Source organism: Aythya ferina, assembly GCF_964211825.1.
Source record: "Aythya ferina genome assembly, chromosome: 8".
Taxonomy (NCBI): Eukaryota; Metazoa; Chordata; class Aves; order Anseriformes; family Anatidae; genus Aythya; species Aythya ferina.
Genome location: NC_140304.1, coordinates 2,406,618 through 2,419,498, shown reverse-complemented (window position 1 = coordinate 2,419,498; position 12,881 = coordinate 2,406,618). Strand labels below are relative to the sequence as shown.

At 41.0% G+C, this 12,881-nt stretch overlaps 1 protein-coding gene across 1 annotated transcript in view; it reads right to left on the bottom strand.

Annotated features, from left to right (window-relative positions):
- Positions 1-12,453, bottom strand: part of MTF2 (metal response element binding transcription factor 2) — a 36,385-nt gene extending 23,932 nt beyond the window's left edge. Inside the window, exon 1 of the mRNA XM_084528327.1 lies at positions 12,190-12,453. The gene's annotated coding sequence lies outside the window, so the exon portion shown is untranslated. The remainder of the gene's footprint in view (positions 1-12,189) is intronic.
- Between the last annotated feature and the right edge of the window lie 428 nt (positions 12,454-12,881).

The following is a 12,881-nucleotide window of genomic DNA, read 5'->3' as shown; positions in this document are numbered from 1 at the left end:
CCGCCCGCGCCGCCAGGCAGCTCCTCGGCCGGGGGGCGGGGCGGCGCGGCGGCGGAGGAACACAGGTGGCGGCGAGCCGCTGCCCCTCGCGGAACAAAGGCGGACTACTTTAGGCGTGCGCGCCGCGCCGCGGATCCGTGCGCTCGGTGCGGCGCCGGGGCGGGCCGCGCGCCGCCCTCCCCTGGCGGCCGCCGCCCATTGTTCGCGGCGCACCTGGGGGCTACGGCTCGGGGCCGGCCCCGGGGGCTGGGAGCGGCCGCGCGGGGCCCGGGCCCGCGGGCTTGGCAGCGCCGCGCTGCCATTTTGGGAGCCGGGCTCGGCTTCGGGTTCTGCTCGCCTCCGCCGCCAGCGGGCTGCCCCTTAGCAGCGGCGTGGGCTCAGCCCGGCGGGTGCCCGCGGCGGCGGTGCCCCGCGCTAGGAAGCCTGCCCCGGCCCCCAGGGGCGTCCCTCGGTGCCGCTCAGCGCGAACAGCGGCTGGGGCAGGCGGACCGCCAGCTCCCGCAGCGAGCGGGGCAGAGCTGGCCTCGGGTGCTGGTGGCGGCCCCGTCCCGCCTGTGCTCCCTCGCACGGCTCGGTGCCGGCGCTGCCTCCTGTCCCGGGACGGGCCGGGCACACAACGGGCTCGCACAGCGCCAAGGCCCCGTCGGGTCGCGCTGCAGCCGGGCGCTGCTGGTGCTCAAGGTCACCTGCAGGAAGCGAATCGCACTCAACCCGAGGAACACCTGCGGGCCAGCGTTCATTTTTTAGTCACAACAGTGATGTGAGAAGCAGGGCTTAATTAAAGAACGTTTTTTCTATCCACCAACAATAAACGTGATGAAACGTTGCTAATTGCCTCACAGCTGTCTTTTTCGGAGTCACACAGGGTGGGCCTGAGGCAGTCTCATCCTGTATCCTTGAAACTTGTCAAAGCAGAATCCCTCCCTTCTGATTTCAATTTGTTTAACCACCAGCATCACCATCTCAAAAAAGAAGTTCCTAGCCAGCAAGACGTGCTAGCTCAACCCTTCCTTTCCTTATAATATTCTTCTCCAAACCATTTGCGTTGCTCCAGCACAGAGCTGCACGGCCCCGTCCTATCCATAAAACACCACTCCTGTAAAACAGCACTCGTCACCAAGCCAGGAGTCGCTGCTGGCTTGGCCTTGTCTTTATCTGAGAGCAGCACTGAAGGAATCCAGGAATCCCTGTGTTATACAAGAATAATTAGGGTTTGATAAACTGATTAGTGTGTTGTTACAAGGATTACACTAGTAAGGCTAGAATGTCGCTCCTAAATCTTGTTACCGTTAGCTTTATTACTGCCAACAGCGGACTGTATCAATATTTTCCCACAACCTAGATTCCACTTTTTTTTTTTTCCTCCTATAATATCCAAGTACCATATGAGCTCATAGCTAAACCACAAAGCCATTGTAAACTTCATAACCTATAAGGCCAGCTTTTACATATGGCTAGAAAAATTCCAGGCTGTGTGTGTCACACATACACAGCAACCTCACCGTAATTTAGTAACTCATAATAGAACATCATTTTTTATTCAGTTTAGCAGGTCACTGGATATCCATCTGAGAAGAAGCCCCTTTCTACAGCAGGGACTGTGTCACTCTTACCCACCTGCTCCACCTTTTAGACCACATAAATCTAGTGGTTGTGGTATCCCTAGACACTGGTGACTAAGCTCAACTATTTGTACTCTAGGAGGATAAATTTGTGCTGGAAGAGTCACTTTCATTTTTCCCTTGCCCAACCTAACCAGATGATTATAGGATTGGAAATCTTACCAGAAATGTGCAAACAATCATTTACAAATGTTTTTCAGGTTAAAATGCTCAAATCAACAAACCTACACATGCTGCAGCAGAAGGATCCTTGTTGTCACTGGCATATGTGGGGCAAAGACAACAACAGCAACAGTGAAAAATTAGTTTAAACACTCCTTACACAATTACCGTTGCTATAGTATGAGACATGTATGATTAGGCCAATTTGGAGCAAGCTAGAATCTTCATCTGCTTTCTATTCAGTACTAGCAGTGAAACAAGCAGTTATACCTTCTGTTAACATATGGCATGACTGTATGTCGTGCCTTTAGACTGAGCTTTCCTGCCTTTCTTTTTCACTTCTGTTGATACCTCAGAAGTACTTGAACATACAGTTTAAGCAATCCCTATGACTGTGTTTTCAATCTGAGACACAGTATATATGTTTTGGCATGGAGTGGGCAAAGCCAAATTAAATTACTGTCCCTCCAATGTCAGTAAGGGCTTTCTTGTACAGAAAAACAAAAAACAAAAAAAAAAAAAAACAAACAAAAAAAAAAAAAAAAAAACTTGATAATCCATTAGATTCTGTTTAATAACAGGTATGTTTGGGTTTATTCCACCTCATTTCACAAATAGCTCTGTTTCAGAAGGGAGCTCAGGAATAATGACCTGGCACTGACTTTACATTTGTTTATTTTTGTGCACATATTGCTAGGCAAGCTCTTACCGTAAAGTCAAGCAAAAGCAAAGTCTTTGCTTTTGAAAAGCATTTCTTGCCTCAATGGATGGCACAGTAGAGAAAAAATAGATCTTGTATTCAAAACAAATTTTATTTTACCTAGGAAAGCTGGGCACATTTGAAGAGTCGGACATGCTGGCATTTCCCTTAGCCAGTGGTCTCTCTCTTGAATGTTAACTTAATTTTTTTCAAAGCTGGTATCGTTTCCATACTTTCCTTGTCACAATAGCCACATTAATATTAAACAAAACAAAACATACACACAAAAAAGTGTAAGTCAGCAGTATATGCTGACGAGAGCACCAACTGCTGTATGGTATTATTTTCCATTAGCTTATTGTATCACACAGCATAACATCAAAATTATACCCTTGAACAAGACAATACTGTAAAGCTTACCCTTGTACAGATGGTTGTCATGACCACAATTCAGTAAGGATGGAAAATTAGATCCCAAGCCCTTTTCTCTGTAGTGTTTAAGCATGGGAACAGCAAGAAAGCTCACCTGGGCTCTTGCTATCTTAAAACAAGATAAATATGATACATCTATTTTTACATAAACATAACAATCAGTGGGATGATTCACTTACATTACATTTGTTATGGCTTGACTCTGAAAGGAATCTTCACTTTCAAAATTTAAAAAATAGGTAAGTGATTTTGTGATATAAAGCATTTTGTATTGTCTTATATCTAGGTAATAATTATCATAAAATGACAGACATTATTCTGTCTTTATACTAAAAAAATAAAAATAGCACTGAAAGTATTTTCAAATAGACACCTCTCGATATTTTTGTAGACAGACAAAAATATTAATATTTTTTCATCCCTGTATATCAACCATACAGAGGAATATATATGAATATTTCTGGATGTAGAAAACACTGATATTGGTCTTCACATAAACACTTTTTTCTAGTACAAGCACTTTACCATTCCCATCTTCTTTACACAACTGCAACTTTTCAAGAAGGATCAGGAAATCCTAGAAAAAAAAAATGTCCTGTACTCCCTCATCTCCTTGTGATTGTCAGGATATTGGTAGATGTCACACTGAAAATATTTTCAGTGTATTCACCGTCACAGACATTACTGATCTAACTTAGATCATCGATACATATAAAAAACATCACATTTGCTCCTCTAATCCTGATCAGTTATTCATGTTACTTCATCCTTACTTCCCTAATTTTTAACAATCCACTGCTTGTAACTTTTGAAGATAGAATATCCTTGGATTACTGCAGTTCTATTTTATACTGGAAGTCTCTAAAGCCTGTCTGTACCACACACATTAAATAGCAATTGCTCTGTGGGTTAGTAATGATCCATTTGTATCACAGTCTCTGAACTAAGCCACATTTAAACTGGAAAAACATTAGAATATTTTTTACCTTCTATAAAGTAACATTCAACAATTTATCTCTGTTCTTTCCCTAACGCTATCAGTCAAAGTACTAAAGACTTAAAAATAAAAAATAAAAATCTGTTACCTCTGCATCTAATAAAATACAAATGAGATGCATGGGAAAAAAAGTTTCAACTTAAAAGAGTCCTTAATACTTGATTCATTTAAGATCTTATTCCAGATGTATAACCTTTCTGAAATTACTTGTAAAACATCAGGATCTTGTCAGGATCTGTACACCGGGTCCTTGGCAGGGGGACAGATCTTCAGGTGCTATATACAGCACAATTCAAAGCACTTAGAAGCTGTTAAATGTTCTCATAATTTTAATATAAGATTATTATTCCTAATTTGCAGTTCATACCCTACCACAGCTGAAACCTCTGTATGCTAGAAAAGGCTGAATAAGAAGTCCCTCAGTTCACATATATATACAGTGGAAGAAAGGAAGTTTTTAACAGGTAGAGGTATGTCACAGCTGAAATAGTGAGTTTAAAGTACATTATTTTTATGTTATTTACAGCACCTTTGATGTTATACTAGTTAAAGAGATAAAAGGTGTGTTTTTTGTTTTTTGTTTTTTTTTTCTGTAAGATATATGAGCATGTATCTGGTATTTATCTTGTATATACTGGTATTCTTTTTATATCTAAAGACAGTGAGTAAGGTCCTAAGGACAAAAAGTAAATATATGCCTTGATATGGCCTTACTCAGGATGCTCAAATGTGAATTATTGTGTTCTTACTAACAATACTGTCTTTGCTGTATCAAAGGCTTACAGGCACATATAGCATTACTTTAGTGCTAGAGAATAGCTAAGAACCATAGCTCATCATTGTTCTAGATAATGGGAATCTTGTGAAAGTATGCAGTAGTCCTGACTAATCTTTTCTTTACCATCTTTTTCTGGAGGCTAGTACATAAAAATATGAGCTCATTACTCAAGTGTTGGAGTCTGTGAGGTTTAATCCTCCCTCTGCACTATCACTCTATTGCTGTGTTCATGGAACTAGCTTCTTCCAGAAAACCAACAGCTGCCAAGATTTGAAGTCTTGGTAAATTGCCTGATCTAAAAGAAGCTCTGGTTCCTAAACTCCTGAGAATTCAGTCATACAATGGCATGATGCATTCCTTTGCTTGCTTTCTAAGTACAGGTCTGAAAGCAGCTACTGCAGATTTAGAAACTTCTAATAATCCATAGTCAGCATTTCAGAGTTAAATTCTAAGCAGCAACCTTATTCATTCACTTCAGCTGTGCTCTGCCTAGTTGCAAAACCAATTGCAGTCTCAAATACTTCACTTTATGGTGGATTATATATATCGTAACTTCTTGAAGCCTGTGGCACCACATTTTTATGTCAAGTTTTTGTCTGCTTCTCTGTATACCATAAAAACGTCTGCAAGAGCAGAATCTCCAGCTGTTATATGGTTAAATTTTGTAGCAGTATAGAAAAGGCTTACCTCTTAACTCCAAACTGAAGTTTTAAAAAAAAAATTAATTTAATAGCCCCTCAGGACACAGTTACATGGCAGAATATTGCTGTTTCATCTGCAGTGAAAAATCTGTTCTGGACATCAGTCTGGCCAGAGGGAGAATTAGTACAGCATTCCTTCTGTGCTCCACCACCTGGAATGCAGTATGGGCCTTCTCACAATCTTTCAGCAGACCTGCCAAGTCCCACTCAGATGGAAAGTCCCTCACTTCTTTTCTTTTTTTAATAGCATCTGATGAAGATGGAGACAAAATGCTTTTGAATGGTGCAGAATGACAGGATCCCATAAATTCAGCTGCAGGGGCTGAAGATAAGGCAGCAACCCTTTCTGTTGCTGCTGCCAATCCAAGACAGCCGAGTTTGTTTGTTTGTTTAAAAAAAGCATTCCTAGGCTGATGTACTAGTCAAGTCATAAACTCCCTACTTTATTTTTCTACTGTTTATAAAACATTGGTGCTGTTATATTTGTTAGATTTGATATGCTTAGGTAAAAGGCTTAACCTAAGTATCATTTTTTTGGCTAAGCCAAGCATAATATCTATTTTCTTGCATATATTTTGATCTTTCCGCATTTGTGCCAAGTTATCTCACCCTGAAAGCCCTGATTATGTTCTAAAACAGCATTGCTTATCTGCATTCACCTGAAAAAAGATACATAAACAGGATCAAAATCAATTTTCATCACATAAGACTTTCATTTTCTGTTTTGATAGTCATCAGAGAGGCACTGATATTTCTACCTGCACCCATCCCTAAAATCTAGAGCTGCCAAGCAGAGAAACTTTTCTAACTTTTTCTTTTTTTTTTTGGTAATTTTAGTGCTATGTGCTCTTGTGATGAGATAAAAACATTAGTTAAAGATCAGTGGAAAAACAAAACAACAGCATGCTCACTCTCAACATCATCAGGCTGCAAAAGCATAATGTAAGCCAGATTGTGCCTCAGTAAAGCATTAAATTTCTTATATTAACAAAATAGGGGGGGAAATGCTCTTGTCAACACAAGTGTTATATTTCAACTACATTAACGTAATTAAAATAGTATAATCTGATGCTATCATAGCACAGATGTAGTTACCAGATAGCTAAATTTAAAGGTGGGGTTGGGGGGAATATGACACAGTGGCACAGCCTGCTGAGCAGACCCCCTGCCCTACCTTTTGCAACTGGTGTGAATTTTACAAAGCAGCTGAACTGAGCTAGGGGCTGGCTGCCATCCAGAGGGGCAGCCCTGCCCCTTCCCTCCCAGCATGCTCAGGCTCCTCTGATGTTAGTGAACATCTTCATAGCAGTAAGCAACAAAGCAATCCCCAACCCTGGCAAATAGTTTCCTGCTTGTTCATTACCCCAGGCTTACTCCTTACCAAGGCAGGGGAGCACTGGGCCAAAAGAGGGGTGGGGACGTGAACCCCAGCGAGGGGCTGCCAGCCCAGCTCTTCTTTGCAGTTCGAGCTGAGGGGACAGTTTTGTGTCCCAGACAAACTTGTCCCCCAGCTGCTGCCATATAAGGTTGCACCTAGTTCTGCTAAGGGAGAGCTGACTTGTCAGCTGTGCTGCCTGTGCCTGGAGCCACGCACATGCGGACGTGCAATTGGCCAGATGAGCAAACTGCTTGGGCTGAAAAACATTTTTATGCATATATATATACATAGCACATAGGTATGTATAAAAATGGGTTAGCTTGCAGTAACTTAATTCTTTTAAAATGGGTTGAGGGGTGCTCACTCTGCTATGGAGCTGACAGTATGCATAAATTGAGGAGAGAGCATAGAACCACAGCAGCATAAGAAGTGATAAAAACAATGATTTTAGAAAATGGAAATGAAAAGAGGCTTATTTCTTCTATTCCAGTTACAGAATGAAACATCCAATCAGAACAAGCCAAGAAGGAAATACACATCAACCTTCAGTTTTATCCTGCCATCTCTCCTTTGGATAGCCAAACGCATGTTCCATGGTCACAGGCAGCTCATGAGGTGATAACTGAAATATTTCTCTTTATGGGATAGGAGAGCTGCTTCCTGAGTCAGGAAAGCAGAATTTTGCCAAGCAGGACTGCCAAGTAGATGTGATGACCTCATGAATTAACTTGAGCTGAGGCTTCCCAGTATCACTGGGATCAAGGACCACGCACCTTCCCAGCCCAGGCAGCACCGATGGGTGCGCAGTGGTACGCATGGCTCTGTTCTGCTCCAGTACAGCAAATCAAAGTCCATCCTCCTGCCCAGGAGGAAGGCAAAGGGGATTATCCAGACCTGGCGTAAGCAGATGTCAGGACAACTTCAGGATGAGAAAAATCACATTCAAGGGGCCTGCCTGTAAGAAAACACCCTAGAAAGCTGAGACAAATGTAGGAAGACAATGCACAAAAGGTAAAGCACAGTTAAGTATGGATGAAGATTATCTAACTCAGAAGTCAGTTTGCCATAGTTTAATTGTCCTTCAAATTACAATAGCCTGATGACAGTTTGCTTTTCACAGGACCTTTACCAAACTGTCTCAGATTTCCCAGTTATGAACAATTCTAGATCCATACTTGCCAAGAACAGGAGGAAATTCAGGTGAGCATTAGTAAGACACCATGCTAGCATGCTAGGTGATTGCCAAAAGTAGAACTGATTCTTTCTTTTTTTTCCCCTCTCTTGGAATTGAGCAAACAGGCTCAGAGGTCAAGTAGTGATGGCCTCAAAGGACTTTCTAATTTACTGCAGGTTTTGGGATTTAAAATGTCTGTGACAGTGCTATGATACTAGTAAAGATATAATGCTGTATCAAATTAGTAGTGTGATTTAAATATCAGTGGATAGCCTGTGGTGAAAAGGCCATCTTTACTTGCTAGACCTGTAAACCCAGGCCAGAAACTGTAAATATAGTAGGAGTTAATCATTGGTTGACTATGCAGTTTTCTTTGGTTTAGAATCCACACTGAATCATACATACTGGCTGGTTAGAGACATGGGGGAAAAAAGACTGAAAAGCTGTGTGGTTTCCTCTTTGTTCTGATTAACAGTAACTAATCATGTTAATTTAAAATTTCCGACACTTGAGAAACAATAACTGCTGTTAAGAGTTTGACTCTGTCCGAAAAACTTGCTATGAACCTATATCCTCAGCTGTGTAAATGAGTCCAGGTTCAAACAATATTGTGCAGAAGGGTTTTTATGAAGACAGTTGCAGGATAAGAACAGGAGGTTGGGATAAAACAGAGGTAAAATGCAGTCAGCTTGGGTGTCAGTAGACAGTAAGTACATGTGTAAAAAGACAGTCACAAAATAGAGCTTGGAAACTGTGAATCTCACATAAAAGCTGACCTAAACTATAAAGAAGTTATTTAGATATTTAGTTATTCAGATGCAAGCATCTGAAATGTTTTCAAAGAAATTGCACTATCAAATACAATGACTGCATTGACCCAACTACCAGTTAACCTTTATCAGAGGTGTAAAAGTATAACAAATACTCTTTATGTCTTTAAAGAACCGTTCAATTTACCTCATTCACTGCTACTTTTTTTCAGGTACACTCCCAAACCCCAAGCCCAAATTGTTTTGTGGGTTGGAAATATGGGTTTGTGGATCAAACCTCCCTTTGTGCAGCTACATAAGATCCAGAAAATGTTTGACTGCTAGCTAAGCCAAAAGAACATGCTTTATCTGTTGTAATGACTGTCAGGGTGTGATGGTGCTGGCATTTTAATGCTGTTTGGGTTCTGAGCATGTACAAAGAGAGCTCAAGATGTGCACAACAGTAGCACTGTTTATTGTAACAGTAGTGAGTATATTTAGTTTATCACAAAAGATGTATTTTCAATGGGTTTCTTCTGAGTTAATAAATGCTTTAATTAACTCTAATAGTTTATTCTTTATACAGTTAGACAAATTATAACTACATTTTCCATTGACTTAACTGTACCTAAAAAGCAGAAAGCCACATGAAGTACATTTTGCATAGTAGCAAAGCCTTGTTTTCTTCCAGCTCAAAAAGAAGGAATCAAATAGCACAATCTGATGTAGATTCGTACAAAAGCAATCTTAAAATAAAGCTTTGAGGCCTACGTTCTTAAAGATACTGTGTGGTTGAATAACAGAACGATTTGGTTGCAGCTCTGTGCTACGTTTCCTTTAGCAGTGAGGCTGGTTTAAGAAGTCCTGCTATCCCCACCTCCTTCTCAGTCCTCCATTCACCCTCAGTGCAGGCAAAAACTGTTTGTTCAGCTGCACTGTGGATGTCATCACAGAAACGATCTGGGTTGAAAATAACCCCTAATTAAAAATAATTGAATAATATTGATGATCTAGGTTGGAAGACTGTCTCAAAACTGTTTTACCCAGAATAGGGAGGTAAGGAGCAGGGGTGACTATGACAAAGAAATAAAATGAGCTGGTAGGAGGCGGGGGGGGAGGGGATCATTACTGTTGTGAACTTCAATATTGCTGAAAAAAAAAAAAATAAGCTTTGCAAAATGGGTCAGTGAGAGCTGCAGCAGCACACAGGGCCAGGCTTGCAGTGCCTTGCAGAAACTGGGGGTAAGATACTTTTATAGCATATCAATGTTATGTAGTCAGTCTGCAACTGCAGCGCTATTTACTTCCCAAAAGTTTAACGGAGCATAGAAATAAATACAATACTGCATACTATTTTAGCTTTAATTAGAGTTTTAAACTATTACTTCTTGGTGCTATCACCTGTTTAGGTTTTTATATAGATGGAGCGAAAATATCCGTTCAAGATGTGTACTATTATGTAAAGAACTTATTTTATAGACTACTTAATTTATTCTGCCTCAGTATTATTAATAAACTAAGAAAATAAGTGTGTGAATGCAGTCCCTTACTTTGCTTAGAACAGCATTTTTGTTTTAAACAAATTTAGTTCTAAGAGTAAAACAGTTTCATTTTAGTAACTATGTTTATTGTGGAAATTGCTCCTAATTACTGTAGAAATTTAGATGTTGAAAAAAATGTAAATAACTCCACACCTTATGCCCGTTGAAATATTTTCTATCAAAACTCCCACAGTATTTTATAGAAAGTAAGCTATGGGAAATAATTAATATACGATCAATAGACTGCTTACTCTAGGGATCAAAAAAAAGGTATTTGCTCTGTGCCAGGGATATACTCAACTGGCTGGCTGTTTGTTTTGTTGTTTATTAAGGGGAAGTTAAAACTTTTATCTTAAAAAAAAAAAAAAAAAGAAAAAAAAAAGAAAGAAAAAAAAAAGATAAAAGAGTGAATAGTAAAGTAGATCAACTATACTTATAGCTAGTTAACTGCTTGGAATTTAAAGACAATGCTGCTTCCTGTATAATGGGTGATAAGCTTTTAAAGAAAGTTCTGCTAATATAACGACATCAGAATTACAGATTCCAGTAAGATAATACAGGAGTTTAAAAACAAAAAAAAATAGAACTAACAAATTTACAGTCTTTACACTAAGAGGTTTCCTAAAAGGAAAGATCTATTTTTCCTAAGGAAAATGTTAAGGATCATCAGTCTTAGGGCAAACTTTTAATAGCTTTTCTTCTTTGCGCATTTCAGGCAGTTGCTGTTTCTACTCCCTATTGTAAATGCCAAACTATTCTGCATTTAAGAATATTAGTCTTTTGACTTGCATGCATAATCAAACTGGAAGAAAAAATGGCTTTTTTTCTTTTTTCTGGGTTATGCTGTTCAGCAAACAGTTCACCATTCAGCTACACAGTTACATAACGGAACAGAGCGAACAGCACTGGAGGAGGTGTGAGTTGTAGTGGACAGTGAATCTTCTGCCCATTTTTTCTCCTCTATACCATAGCTGGCAGAAGGGAGGACATACCTGCATCTCACCAGCTGAGTATCAGTCTTGTATTTTAGCGTGAACTGACCTTCACAGGTAGTTAAGCAAGTATGCCAGATCGTGCCTGAACTGAAGCAGTTCTGTTGTGGAAATGTCCTCCAGCAGAGGAGATAGCAGGACAGCTGAGGGTAGCAATGATTTAAACCATTGCAGCTGTTTTCCTCAGTGTGCTTAAGTCACAGCTCTTAATTAAGCATACCATGTGTTGAAAAATATACCATCCTCCTAGGTAATTTGTTCCAATACTAAACTTCATGAGGAAAATTACAAATAGACATCTTTCGGAACTGAATTTTGCTGAGATCTCCTTCCCATCATTGACCTTTTTAAGTCAATGTCTACTAGCTTCAGTCCTAAAATTCAGTATTTAGAACTTCAGTAGTGTTATAAATGAAATCTCAACTCAATCTGAATTTAGTAATATTTATAAAAGGCATATTTATAAAAGGCAAGTAAACAGCACTGGGTGTGCGGGGAGTCTACACTCCACCAACACGCACACACGAACACTGAACATTCTAAAGATACAGAGCATTGCTTTACATACTAAAGCCGAGTACACCTGGGTCAAAAGGCAGGGAGCAGAACAGGGGGCAGAACAGCAAAGGCCTGCGATGGCAGTACCGGCGGGGGGGGCCGATGGCGTAGCAGTCGGATCAGTGAACGAGCCCGCAGCTCCCTCACTGCCTGGCAAACCACACGTGTCTGACTGTGGTCCCACAGGGCTCTTTAAGGCCTCAGAGACTGCTCGCCAGGTGCCGAGCAATCCCACTGCAACCTTGTCGCTTTTAGTTGCAGAGTCCCACACCTTGACCTCAGTTTGGTCCCATATTTCAGGCTCATAAACTGTCCGATTGTTAATAAGGAGAATAAGCCGTAAGGTTACCAGGACAGTCTTTGTTCCTAAGGACGTATGATTCCCCATACTGCGCAGCTGCTTACCAGCGAGGGGCAGCTGTGTGCGCGGCTCCGCTTCTCTCAGCTCGAGCTTCTCTCCAGCTCCGGTGCGCCCATTTCCAGCGCCTTGCTGTACGAGCTTCTTTGGGCGGTTTGCTGAGTCTGGCCGAACCTGTCTTCATGAGGCAATCAGTGTGCCTGTTCCCGTCCCGGTCTCCGTTCTGCTAGCCTGTTCCTTTTCATTCCTTCTTTCTGCTTATTGATGACATAACTTCATCACATCGTGTTGCCTTTTTTCTTTTTTTTTTCAATCTTGAGGACAGGCTCCCCTCTTATACCCTTCTCCCCACAGCAGTCCTTTTCAAAACAACTTTTCATTGGTCAAACAACTTTGAATGTAACAGCAACAGCAAACATCCAGAAGCTTCCATGCCTTAATGGGTGGAGAACAAGCAACCCGAGAGGGCACGGAGTGTCCTGAATCACCCTTCTTTGTTCCCTCTAAACGCTTTTACATTCCTGATGGCCTCATCGTTAAGAGTCTGATGTTATCATCAACCACGGGGCTTGCCGACCCCCATGGCCACACTCCCACATCTCCCCCTTCTTTATTAATATCAACCATCTCCTCGACACGAATTACCACTCCATATATAACAGTAGGATTTTTGAAAGAGTGTGGGCTGGAACTTGTATGTTTCCTAGCTCTCTGAGCTACCTTATAAAGTAAGGAGGAA